The sequence below is a fragment of the Melanerpes formicivorus genome, unplaced genomic scaffold, assembly GCF_026170545.1.
Source record: "Melanerpes formicivorus ecotype bairdi unplaced genomic scaffold, bMelFor1.0.p_v2 SCAF_8, whole genome shotgun sequence".
In the NCBI taxonomy this organism is placed as follows: Eukaryota; Metazoa; Chordata; class Aves; order Piciformes; family Picidae; genus Melanerpes; species Melanerpes formicivorus.
The window spans coordinates 8,715,931-8,730,038 of record NW_027142360.1 but is presented as its reverse complement, the minus strand read 5'-3'; the positions used below and the strand labels follow the sequence as shown (position 1 = coordinate 8,730,038).

The window sequence follows — 14,108 nt, the reverse complement described above, 5'->3', positions numbered from 1 at the left end:
GTTTTTGTCTCCTACTGCACTGTGTAACAATATCTCTGTCTCAGTAGCTTGCACCCTGTCTGAGCCCAAACACAAAGATCCACACACGGAGAAGTACAAATATGTACTTAAGTAGCATACGGCCCAGTCAGTACTATTTTTTCTGCCCATATACATGCACTTCTTTGTACATGTGAAAAAGTAAAGTCTTTGAGATGGTAAGAAAAAAGGCTGAGACTTTATCCCCAAATAAAACACAGCTATGTTTGAAGCATTAGCTGTTCAACTTTGCACAGCAACTGTACACAACCATGCAAGTCAGGAAATGGAAAATATTATGTTCTGAGTGGATACTGCAGGGGACTTAAGACATGCAGAAATTAGTCATCAAAACTGGAATTTGGCCATGGCATGACATCTAACACTATTACTTTTACCCAGTTCTATCAGACTTTTTAGTTGCTAGAAATGGACATAGTATTTATATTTCACACAGATGAGAAACAAAAAGTTTGTTATATTAAGATCATAAATGGCTGGTTTTAATTAAAAAACTCCACTGTCCTGGCCAGATCAGTCAGCAAGGGAGACTGACAGATTTTTTAAGAGAGGTTGTCTAGATATTTAATGGCACTGTAAAACTAAAGCATTGGAGGTACAGGTACATTATCAAAGACTAAAATTTAGTTTGTGGCCTGTAGCCTTCAGAAATAAGGAGAATTAGGGTGTTGATCAGCAACACCTTTTTGGCCAGCAGAGTAAGAAGGTGGTACTCTATTATTGTCTGCATAGTGAAAGCGGCAAAAGCTGTGCCAGCTCTTTGGTTGCCAGAGTTTGGACTACAGCATCTTGCCTTAATTTTATTTTAATTTAATCTGCTGAAGATCCAGGAGATGTCTTGGTTCACCCAGCACTGTTACAAGGCAGAAGAGTGATACAAGACTGAGGAAGGTAACCCCTTCATTTATGACAGGACCTGTCAACACCTGTGCATGCTGACTGCATCTTTATAGTCTGAAACAATTTGCAAGAATGGAGTTCAGGAGTGCTGCTGAAGGAAATTCTTGTGCTCGGAGATTAAGTCTGGGACTGAAGCTAGAGTAGCTGTAGGTATTAACACTAACCCAGATTCTGTTAAATAGAAGTTGTGTACTTTCAACTGTATTGCTGGGGAAAAAACAGTACAAAACACGGTTTCTTCTCTATCCTCACTCAGTCACCCTAGAACTGCCCAATGTCTGCTTTTCTTCATGCTTTGTGTTTGTTTTGTTTGGGGTTGGGGTTTTTTAGGGGGGTTGTCTTGTTGGGGGGGTTTTTTGTTTGAAAGACAAAGACAAAGTAACTGTATTCTTTTAGAACAAAAATGAACAGCCATGTGGAATTTTTGCATAGTACTCTTCTTCGGCAAAAAGCCATGGAACTTTTTTTTTTTTTTAATGGTTTCCAAGGATGAAAGTGACTTTGCCAAGCAAAGAAGCTTCAAAACAGGACTCAAAAACACTAATAGAAAGACAGATGGTTCTACTAAGAGCTTTGCTGCCAAAAGAAAAAAAAAAGTGAAAAAAATGGAGTGATGTTATTGAAGCTGACTACAAAGTTCTCTGATGACTGCAAATACTCTTGTCCCACTGCAAGTGTTAACTCTGCCTCCAGGGCTAATATAACTAAAGCACCACACACACACAAATTGTCATTGCCAAGCCCACAATGTAGCACAAGTCTGCACTTGATTCCAAGTGACTGCCAAATACACGAGCAAAACACCACACTGAAAAATTCCCATTTAGGAAAACATTTACCAGGAAAATGCCCTTTCCTCTTAACTCTGACTGCTGCAGTTCACTTTTTCAAATCACTGCTCCTCTTTATCTCTCCAAGGGGCCTTATACCCACTAATTTCAAGTGACACAACCCTGGTTGTGTTAAGGAGGTAAGAACTATAGAGTGATGAGGATGGTTTGCATGGCTACAGAAATAACGCAGTCAAAACAATGTGATTTTCATTCCAGGATGGAATGTATGTAGCACCACTCAAACAGCCACACTTCATTTTCTCCCAAATACAAGTAAGTGCAAACATTAGTTTATTTTAATCTGATTACCTGACACAATACAGTACAAATTATAGACCTTTGATTTTTATAGCTCACTTTGGCTACTACATCTTAACTTTCTCTATGTTTATTATTATTACCTAGAATTGCTAGGATACAACTGTTTCAAGTGGCACAGAACTCCTCCTGAGTTTTACATGAAGGGTATTTTCCTCTTCCTTTTTGCTTTTTTTTTTTAGCTATTACTACTTCAGTTACATCCCTCACAAATGTTTTTTGTTATACAGCTTACATACATTCCAATGTTTTCTTGACAGGAACCCCTCATACTGCATTTCCAATTTGAACATAACGGACTGCAAATCAGTGTTATTGTTCAAGCACTTCAGTTTCCTCTGCTAATAGACACATATATGTCCATAACAAGGAATACATAGCTGTCACGTTTCTCCACTTTCCAGTCCCTCCATGTGATTACCTCTTCTTAATTGTAATTTCCTAAAGGTGAAGATTGTGGTTTAAATCCTCACAAAATTCTGAATGGATTTAATGGGCTAAAACTTAGCCTCGTAACTTCCTATCTACTCTGCGATGTTAGTGTGGATGACACAGACACAACATTCCAAGGACATTTTTTCCGCTATACATACTATTGCCACTTTGTTGACTGATCACACAGTCCCCTGATCTTTCTTTTAATTTGAATGCCATTGCCATGTATCAGATTAACCAGAAGTGCTCCTCTGCTGTATGACAAACTGTAGAGGCAAGGTATGCACAGAAAAGGCACATGACATACATAGAATAACGAGGAAACAACCCAAATGTCACGAAAAGTCTTCATAGTCTGCACAATCAGTTCACTATTCAAGGAATTCCCGCTTTCATTCACCTATTTCTGACAAGTAACGTGGGGAAAGAGGGGAAGCCTACGCTGCAATAAAAGACATAAACCATACCACTTGACATTTACTTTATGAGAAATAACTTCTCCTGAAGAAGCAGATACACGAGACTTCAAACAACGCAAGAAAGTAGAGGTTCTCTAATTCATGAGGACAGTAAGACATTTTCTGTATTAGCAAACTATTTCAGAAGGGGTTGAAATTGCAACATAGTTTAACCTAGAGCCTGAATCAAAATCAGGGACTCTGCATACTAGTCACTGAAAACCCAAAAAAGGTGACTAGCCCTAAAGACCTTATCAATGAATATGAGCACATGACAAGAAACTGAGGCATTCAGTTACCCATAGAGATTTTTCATCTTGCAAAGTGCCTCACTGTATCTCTATTTGTTCCAGTGCCTTCAGAAAATCTTCCCTTAAATGACTTCTCCTTATCGAAAGAAACTTGGAACTGATTCAAGCTGTTGAAGCCTAAGCCATTATCTTCACAAATCTGCACACATCCGTTATGACTTGACCATACCAAATCCCACCACACAAAGACATGCATTAGGAGTAGCCACAGCCAGATTCCCAGCATTCCCAACTGCATTATAACTGTAGTATTTACACCTAAATTCTAGGCTCCTATCTACTTTTAGGAACATACTGTGGTTACCACAGCTACCTAAGAGCTAAGCAGGATGTTTTTAACAGTTACCCCTACTGTTTGTTACTAGCTTCTGCTGTGACTTTCATAAATTTAGATAGCTAAAGCCTGACAACTACAATTCTCTTTTCTGTGAAATGTCACGTGCATCTTGGCTACAAAGATAAAACAGTTCAAGGAAACATTAAGTTGCAAAGTTAGGCATTCAAGACTTAGGAAATACCAGAACCAGGACCTTATTTTGGTCCTTTATGCTCATGCATCCTGTCAGAGTCTTTAAACAGAAGGTCACAATTTTGCTCCTTAGGTGACTCTTGCTTAATCTAGCAGGCTTACATTTCTCAATTAAAATAAACTCATATTTTCAACAAATCTAAGCCACTTACATAGCAGCTTCCACTGCTTTTATCTTGATACACTTCCACCAATTTCCTTTCTGCAGTTGTTCATTACATGCTTATTAGCATAAACTTTTATATAAATTTTCCTCTCTCCAAGGTGAACATCTCAGTATGTTTCCACATATAATACTTTCCACTGGGGGGGTGGATACTGCTCATCTACACACTTTGAGGTCTTCAGAAGCAATTCTATCCATTTTGGTGAGACTGGTGATAGAGTAACAAATTACTCAGTGTGAATAAGAACAGCTGCTAACAGCAGCACTTTCTTCTCCACAAACTGACAAAACTCTGAGCAATACTTTACTCTTCTGCTGTTTAGGAGATGCTCTTCAAGAGCTGTATGAGCATCTTTGGTGAAATGATCTCTTAATGGCTTCTTCAAGTAGAAGTGTGGCTAGTTTTTCTCAGCTGCCCCAAAGAAGTTCAGAATGTATATTCCTAGAACAGTGGATGCACATTAACAATTCTAGCTATTGACTTCAAAGTCTTGTATGAATATCTTCTTGCCCGAGACTTGTTTGTAAGTTAAGCATCTCTTCTACTGTATACGAAAGGATGTAATGTGCATTTAACATGCAGTAGCATAAATCTGTCCTTCAAAGATGTCATGTTTAATTGCATTGGTCCCCCTTCCTCCAGAAACACTTGGCTCATGGTGGTGCATGCTATGCTGAAGGACCGGATTCTTTAATTAGCATATGTGTTGGCCATCTCTTTCCCTCTCCCTCACACCCCCCCACATCTATCTTAGGGGAAATAAAAATATATGTCCTCATATAGCTACAATCTGCTATTTTCCCTTCCAGTGACGTTTAAAATAAGAAAAGAAAATGTTGTCCTTCTCATTCTCTTCCCTACATCAGTTCTGGAAACTGACATTAGCCTATCCTAAATCTCTACCGCAAGGAGCCTTGCCTATCCGGGCAATGCAATGATCGCTCTCTTGAGGTGGTTTTTATGGGGTGCTTAAGACACAAAAAAGAAGGTGGATGCCGAGATGCAGAGGAAGACACTGATGAGATGGGCAGCACACCTGACCTAATGCTTTGCTTTTACAACTGAGGAGCAACTCACTCCTCTGCCAGACATACTAGTGTAGGGGATCCTGAGAAAGGATTTTGTGAAGGGTTTTTTTGCCTAATCTCTACCTGAAAATTCTTCTGTAGTGGATGAATATTGTTCTTCCCTTTGTTCCCTAAGAGGCTTACATAATTCATACCAGTACTTAGTTCACTCAATAGGAGCACCTCACTGTTTATGATTGCTTGCAAACAGTGACACTTATTGTCGAAAAACCTGCTCTCTTAGTGGAAATCTTCTAAGAATAAAAAAGGCTCTTTAGGTAGACCCTACCATCCCCCACCTCCTATAACAATTCCACTAGCAGAGAGTGGAATTGTTGTGTGGTTTTTCCACATTATCACTATCTGGATATGGAATATTGAGACAATCCTTAACAGGTAATAGTAGGTATATATGCAACTTGGCTCACAGAAGACACAAGGAACTAACTTTCAGGACAACTGAACTGCATCTCAGAGAGCTACATAAACATGAGGAGAGGTTGAGGGAGCTGGGGTTATTTAGCCTGGAGAAAAGAAGGCTCAGGGGAGACCTTATTGCTGCCTACAACTACCTGGTCTCTTTTCCCAGGCAATCAGTGGTGGAACAAGAGCACACAGTCTCAAGCTGTGCCAGGGGAAGTTTAGGCTTGAGGTGAGGAGAAGGTTGCTCACAGAAAGAGTAATTTGCCATTGGAATGTGCTGCCCAGGGAGGTGGTGGAGTCACCATCCCTGGAGGTGTTCACAAAAAGATTGGATGTGGGACTTGGAGACATGGTTTAGTTGTCAGGTTGTTTTAGGTAATAGGTTGGACTTGATGATCTTGGAGGTCTTTTCCAACCTGGTCGTTTCTGTGATTCCATGATGTTAAAAAAGAAAAGCTTTTCAGGCTGGAAACTTTCTGTCTTTGTTCAATCCTGCAAAACAATCTAGGTGTCACTACCAGCATCCACCTCAAATTCATCTCATTGTGATGTCTGCAGTACTACTAAAGGAACACATGCTCAGCCTTTTTAACTGAAGTGCAGAACAGTGCATTGAACTGCCAGGTGATACAGGCAGTAGCTGTTTCCATGTTAAGAAGCTTCCTATGGATTGCCTCTTCCAATTCATATTACACAACAAAACACACTGCTGAGTGACGAACACCTCCAGCAGCACTTTGAAGGACATAAGCCAAAAGAACCTTTTGCATTAAGGAATGTCTCTTGGATACAGTCAAAGGAAAAAGAAGTATTATTTATTCATTTATGCAACTAAAATAGAGAACTTTAGGAACACTTCTTTTATATTTGATCTGGTGCAGAAAAAATACATTCATAGGAGAGAAAAGTAGTAAGATGACTTTTTTCCCCAAGAGTATACATGTGTGTGCCACTTAGCAAGCAAGGTATCTACAGGGTAATTCTGCCACAAAGGCATGTGAACAAATAGTCTAACTGAAAAGGAAGAGGCCACCTGAAATAAAAAGAATAGAAACTTGAGTTCATTCTAATATGTGATTGCTTTAAGCCAAAAGCCTAGGAGTTTATACAGGAATGGCTGCTCCAGACTATACAACACTTCATTGTGTGGGGTCCTCTGGCAAAACCCAGACGCCCAGAGCAAGCTGCTGTGATTCAGGTAATGGCTACACTGGAAGACTGAAGTGTGCTCTCAAAAGAACCCTTTCCAGTCCAAGTTCAAGCACTGCACTCAAATTTGCCCTTTCCTTTTTACAGAAGAAAAAGATCCGTTGCTTGGTTGATTGAGCCGTTTGTTTCATGAAGAGGTAAAAGTCAGCAAGGAGACAAAATCAGCCTTTGAGTTATGATGACCACTGTTTGGTGCAAACAGCCTTACCTAATATTCACAAAAATACTGTTTCTCCTGACATAGCCATGTTCAAATGTTAGCACCCTTCCTAGGAGAATATGCCAGGACTATGACATGGACCATCAGGTCCAGAGGACAGCCACAAAGACAAGCAGGGGGCTGGAACGGTTCTACAAGGACAGGATGAGGGAGCTGGGCTTGTTCAGCCTGCAGTAGAGAAGTCTCTGGGGAGACTTGCAGTACCTGAAGGTAGCCTACAAGAAGGCAGTAGAGAGGCTATTTCAAAAGGTCTGCAGTGATAAGATGAGGTGAAATGGTTTGAAATGAGAGAAGAGCAGATTCAGACTGGATGTTAGGAACAAGTTCTGTACCATGAGGGTGGTGGAACACTGCAACAGGTTGCCCAGGGAGGAAGTTGAGGCACCATCCCTGGAGATACTCAAGGTCAGGCTCAACAAAGCTCTGAGCAACCTGATCTAGTGGAGGATCTGCAGGCAGCTTGCACTAGATGACCGCTGGAGGTCCTTTCCAACCCAAACCATTCCACACATAATAGAAACCTGCCACAGACTTGCATCTGTCAAAACTGCTGCTTTGCATGGTATATAGTCTTCTATTTGTGTTTTTGCTGGCTAATAGCAACTTCCTCCTAAGTAAAACTGTCACATAGCAAGAGTTAATCTGCAAAGTCACTCCCTTCAAACTGGGAAATCTATGAACTTATATTAATGACTGATGTTACCTCACAGTGTATGATGCAGCATACAGTTTCCAGATGCTTAGTTAATGCTTTTCCCAATGAAGTCTGGACCAGCACTGATTGCTCGAGCAGTGAGCTGTTCAATGAAACATTTGCCAGGGAAAAGACAAACAGGTGTGAGATTTCCTGATTTGTTTTAGAAGACCACATGTAGGCTAATTTCTCAAGCTGCACATGTGTATTGTTTTCTGCAGTTAGCTGATCTAGTATATATTAGTTCAGTTATTCACACTATAACGATCTATAGGGGTTTTGTACATGCCATAAAGAACCAAGAGAACAAAGTATACTTTTTCCTTGTCGTTGTTCATATCAGCCTTCCAGAATTCATATGCATACTTTTCTTCCTTCGGATTTTCCACATTCTGTTCAGCGAGACTGAAGTGCTAACCTAGCTCTCTCCCTTCTCAAAGTTGCTTCTCTGCTAATCCCAATGCCCACATTTTACCTGATTAAAAGCTTTTGCACAACAGTATCATGGACTGCTGTTAGAAGAACTCTGGAAAGAAGGTCCAATATAAAATACTGCAGCTGAGGAAGCAGGCAAGAGCAAATGGAACAGCTTGTGTCAGCTCTGTGTTAGGTGAGGACTGTTTCTACTTGAGGCTTTCAGAAGGAGAGTGACAGGTGTAACAGCCCAAAGAGGCACACATAATCTACATTATTTGTCCTGTAAAAGCACAAGGTTTTTAAAAACATATACAAGTTTGACTTTGCAAATCTTAACAGTGCTCATCAATGGGTAGGCCATAAGAGTTTGCTCAGAAGGCTCAGTAGTACATGGGATGTAGAGAGGGAATAACAATCATCCCAAACTGACTTTTCAAGAACTTCTGTGAATGTTGAAGTCAATAGATTCATGTAAGGAAATAAACTGTAGTACTACAGAGGATCATAGGCAGCAAGTCTAGCTCCTTTCTGTCAGCAAATTCTCTGAGCTGGGGGAAATGCCCCACCTTGGTATCTCTTCAGCCCTTTGGAGCTGCCTTTGGGTTCATCCTGACACCAAAGTATTGTTGGGAATGTTTTCGTGCAAGGAATGCAAACAGGACCATAAAATGCTTGGCTATAAAAGTGCCCAAGATGGTCTTCCAATTGAGAATGCAGCTTAGGTAAAGAAACATATTTATCCTAATTGTGGGTTTTATTCCTACATAATCTACTTTCTACAGATTTTGTCAGTGTATTTCTCCTAAAAGATCAAGAAAGGGGTGGCAAAAGCAAGGCTGATTTCAACAAACTCAAGTAAGGGTGACTGGTATTTTTGTCCTATTAAGTTACTCAGAGGCATCTGTGTTAAGGCCAGCCAGTACTCCTCCCCCTTGTTGATTTTTCCACAACATATTCAAACACCAGTAATTAATTATTTTGATGTATAAATTGCAGTAATGTTCTTCCTGTCTACTGTTCCAAAAATAAAATGTTTTAACTTCTGAAACAGGAACAGTTCTAATATGGAAAGCAGTGTATTTAAAATGGTGTATAGATGAAGGCAAGTGGCATGACCTCATTCTCGACACAATGGTGAAGTCCAAATTCATGAACAGATCAATACCTAAGGCCTAAACCAGTAACAGTGGACTGCCTTCTTGAAGGGACCTGTTATTTTATTAATGACCTTGAGGCTCTCTGGAGAAAAGCTGTCAATCAAGAGTAGTATTCAGTCCATTGTTCAAAAACTGCTTGATGACATGAGGGACCATAAAGTAGGAGAGGATTACATATGAAGAAAGTGGGTATGCTGTGGTGCTTCAGTAGAAAGCAAAGGGTTTGCAAGTCAAGTTCATTTCTCATCCTGGTCTTCCTTGATCCCCACCATGGCAGGCATGGTAGGTACCAGTAACGGGAAGCAATAGGTCCCTAGAAGTTTTCTGTTCCTGAAGTGACATCCCCATTTCTAATGCTCTTGCACTACAGCATTGCTACAATCTGGCCTGCTATTTCAACTCTTCCACTGTCACTCACTCTAAGTTGCCCATGACACATTGCTTGTAATGATTCTACACATAATTACAGTAAAATATTAGGTCTCATCAACTGGTATGAAACAATTCTACTTTCATAAACCTTAATGCAGAAACCTTGCTACTCAAATTAGTTGACACAGAAGACATGGAGATTGTCAGAATTCTGCCTTAGAATAACTATTCCTTCTTTTGTTTTTAAGGGTTTTGTGCCAATTTCCTGATATGATTTAAGGTAGTATTAGCATACAGAGAGGAAAAAGTATTCTTTCAACAAAATCCCTACGGTCTCAAAATGCATTTTTCACTCAGGATCTCTTTGACAAGTGGAATATCATTAATTAAAACAAACACAACAATTTTAACGCGTAGGCATTGGGCAAGAAACAGGGGTTATTTAATATCATGCAGTGGGCAGAAATTCAAAACCCATTCAGCTGCTGAATAGTGCAACATTAGAAACAAACACAGAAGTCTTATCAAAGTCATCCACTTAAAATCATTCTATCTAGCAAGAGAGAGAAAAACTACACATAAAGGACTCAGGAAGCAAATTGTGCACTAAAAGCCTCCATCTTCTTTTGTTTTCTTTGAAGTGAAAGGTTAGGGATATAGTTAATAAAATCTGCACATACTCTAATATGGTACAGGTGAAAAACATTCCTCATGGTGTGATCCATGTGGGCTTTGCAGATTTGGACCTGCTCAGAAAATCTTCAGACTTAAATCCACTGATTAAACCTTTTGAATGTCCCCCCTTTTCTTCCAATGCTACTATTATTAAATCAGACGCATGGTTTAGTGTAGGTCTGGTCTCCAGCCACACCAGTTTCAGAGCACCAGATGCTACAAAAGCTCAACACGACTCCTTCCCGAAGATAGCATTATTATTACTATTTTATTACTTTCTATATGGTCTTAAAAACCCCTGCACTTAAACATGATGGACAAATGGCCAGGAAAACTAAGACCAAATGTTAATAGAAACCTCTGTGGAAAACACATTTTTAGTATTGGATAGCCTCTAATTACTGCCTAGGGAAATGCACAATAAAGACCTCTTTTCAATCTTTCAGCTGTTCAGACTTGTCTTTGACTCTCCATTTTGCCAGTGGAATTGTTCCTCAACAGAGTTTAGTCTTACCATCAAAAGCTCAATTTAAAAAGCGAAATGGATTTAAGATGCAGAAGAAAGACTGCTTAAATAGATATGTAGCCACTTTTCCATTCATGTCCTGATGATTATTTCCCCTTGCTACCAAAATGTTTTTTCACAAGTGTTGTTTGTGAGCATGTACTGAATAGGACTGAAGACAGTCTCTCATTTTGTGCCTACAATTTGCTGACAGCAACAGAGTTAAAGCACAATTAACTGCAGATACAGTGAAAAAGTTAAGACATCTCATCATCTGATTTCTGTGTACAGCCAGGTAGTCAGCTATCTACATCCTGTAGACCTAGGCACCAAAATTTTGACTGCCCAAACATTTTGGCTTTTTTTATTTGCTGTCTTTATGTCTTATCTTCCTTATCCTCCTTTAGTACTAAAAATCTGAGGAAAAACAACAACAACAGAAGGAAATACTAGAGATAATTATTTCTTTGGCCCTTCTAGAAACAGATCATGCAATGCAGAAGGAAATTGTCTACCTCACAAGAGCACCTACCATCATAAATCAGTTTTTAATTTTACTGGTGGATTACAGCAATCAGATAAACATTTGCTGCCTGCTTCTCCTGTAGATTGCCCTTTAAATATGAGTGGTCCAAGACCCAGGTTTGGGAGTCCTACCTACCTTGTGACTCCCTGACAATACCTGATTGGTATGCAGTGCATAAAAATGTAATAGCATTCACAAAGCAGAATCCACACATAATATATGAAGTGCGGGATCTCACAAGAGGGGGGAAAAGTACATAATGAAAATGAATAGTCTCTGGGTATTTTCTTCCTAGTCTGAAGTAGTTCTTGAATGTACAATCATTTTTTTCTGGCTCGACTGCCTTTAAATATACACATACCATACTCCTAGTTCAGTTTTTAAGCCACTATAGGTATTAGAGGACAATTTACATGTGATTTGCATATTTTTTTTCCTGTGCCTGTGGTTTTGGTAAGTCTTCCAAACCTAATGACTGTTCTTTTGGCCAGCAACATAAATGCTGTAATCACACAATTATTGTGCTGGGAACAGTTTAATTCAGCATTTTGTTCTCAACCACAGAACAATTACTCAACAATTTTGGTTAACCATACTAGCTCACCGCCTGGAGAAGCAGCAGAATATTCACAAGATCTATTGTCCTATAGAAAGGCAGTCAATAGATTCTTATCTATTACAACTTCCCAGTATCTCTTCGCTCTTTGGGGTACTTCCACATACCCCCAGTTAACAAAAATAAATTGCTAGCAGCACACTGTATTCGCTTATCCATGTCTATCAGTTGAATGCTTTTAATTGTGCATTTGCATACTAAAGAGAAAGGTAGATGGGATGTGTCTGGGAGAGAGGGATGTAATGGAGCACTGTGAAAGCTCTGAAAATACTACAGTGATGTAATCCATCTACTCCATTCTAAGCATAAACCACGTACATTCAGAATTCATTTTTAGTTCTGCTCTTCAGCTATCCCTTTAGCAATAAAAGGAATTTTCTGATCAACTGACTTATTTCTAGTACTGTTTATACTGAAATGCTGCTGGCCATGAAGTGCTCCTAAGATCTCCAGGCACCATTTGAGAGAAAGTTTTAAACTGGAACACAGTCTCTGGGGCTGGATGTTTGGTGCAACTGAAAATGAGGGGCTTACTAAGGTTCACTAATGCAAATCAGCGATTTTATTTTATGCTAGTATGAGGCAACCACAGCTCCAGTGTAAAAATGGGAGCTGACAAACCTCATGGGTGTCATCACGTCCCATGATGTGACAGCACTCAATGCCACTTGATGCCAGTTTGGTTGAAAGAAGAATGGGTGAAGTCCTTGAGTAGTCTTCACTCCCTCAATGGCATGACAGAGGATGTGTAGATTTATTTAAATCCCTTAATATTTTTGCAAGGAGAAAAAAAAAAAATATATGTTTTTCAAACCTTTACTAGAACTGGGTGCTTTTTTTTTCCTGGTAGACCTGATTCACAATAATGTGAATGAAAATTCAGAGACTTCAGTAAGAATAGATTTAAGTCAGCTAGCAAAGTGTCGGGATCTTTGCATATTTTCTGCTCCCAATTTCAGTTCTGGAAGCCTTTTACCTACGCAAAGATAAACATGTTAATAATGCCTTTTCCAGTTTTGTGTTTGTTTTGTCTTGCCAGTCACAGGGAATATTTTCATTCAGAGCTGTGAATCTGAAAAGTACAACTCTGGCAATGCTGCTGAACAAGAAAAATTCAACTAATTAAACAAAGCTGACTCAATAAACTTAGTCTGATAGTAAGAGAGGTTAAAACAAAACAACAGCAGTAAACATGATGAAAACATAGAGTAATATTTGAGTTATTAAATGCTTTTAGCTTTTAAGTAATATTCAACTCAGAACAAGAAAATTGTAATAAAGGTCTTTATCTTCTGAAAGCTGCTTTTTGACCTGTAGGAACTTTGTGTTGAGTCCTTGCTCCACTGAAGTCAATACAAATTGACTCCCCAATGGTACCTATCAGAATTACCTTTATTTTTGTCCAATAACTTTAATGAAAAAAAGAAGACCAAACTCACAAGGCATCTTATGGAGCAGAACACAGGCTCAAAAGTTATAATCAGCAGGATACTGAGCTATGACACTTCTTTTTTCACTCTATTTATGAGATGAACGGTATGTCTCTTTTTGCTTGAAGCCTAGTTTCAGCAGATGTGGAGAAAGGCCTTGCCTCTCCTGAGATGTGTGAGACACAATGTGAATTTCATTTAGGAAACAGAAGCCTCAGTCCAGTTCTTTCCATTTCTTAGGCAACTGCTAAGCTGTCACCAGGCTACTGCACACACACAGACATACACAAACAGAAAAAAAAAGGAGGACTAACCCTTCTTCAGCTGCTGTATGTTGGAAAGGAAGCAGCTACATTTTACAATCCTGTCACTCTGCTTCAGGCACTGTGCCTGTTGGTCGAGCCTTTCAGGTGATGCCAAAGTTGCTCTGCCGCATTTATGGATTGTGATAACCCTTACACAGGAGCCAAGCATTTAGGTGTTTAGACTGGAGCAGTTTCAGGACACTCACAGAGGGAAAAATACAGAGATTCAGATTTTGTATCTGAACTGAGGCTCTTAGAGAGTCTAAGCGATGGCTGGACAGGACGTGCAGATGAACTCAGGCAGTGCTCTTGGGTTCCTTAATTTAGATGCTCCCAAAGGCTATCTAAGTCCTGTTAACTAGAGAAAACCCTCTTTTTTGGTGTGACCCTAAGCCATCCAGGTAAGAATTCCACAGATAAGTACTTTGCCAAACAATGCTGCAACTACATTAGAGGTCCTGATACTATTCTCGCGTTCTTCACAAGCAATGAAATAAAAAGA

At 39.5% G+C, this 14,108-nt stretch overlaps 1 protein-coding gene across 10 annotated transcripts in view; it reads right to left on the bottom strand.

Annotated features, from left to right (window-relative positions):
• Nucleotides 1-14,108, bottom strand: part of SOX5 (SRY-box transcription factor 5) — a 306,951-nt gene that overhangs the window by 105,314 nt on the left and 187,529 nt on the right. The window lies entirely within an intron of this gene.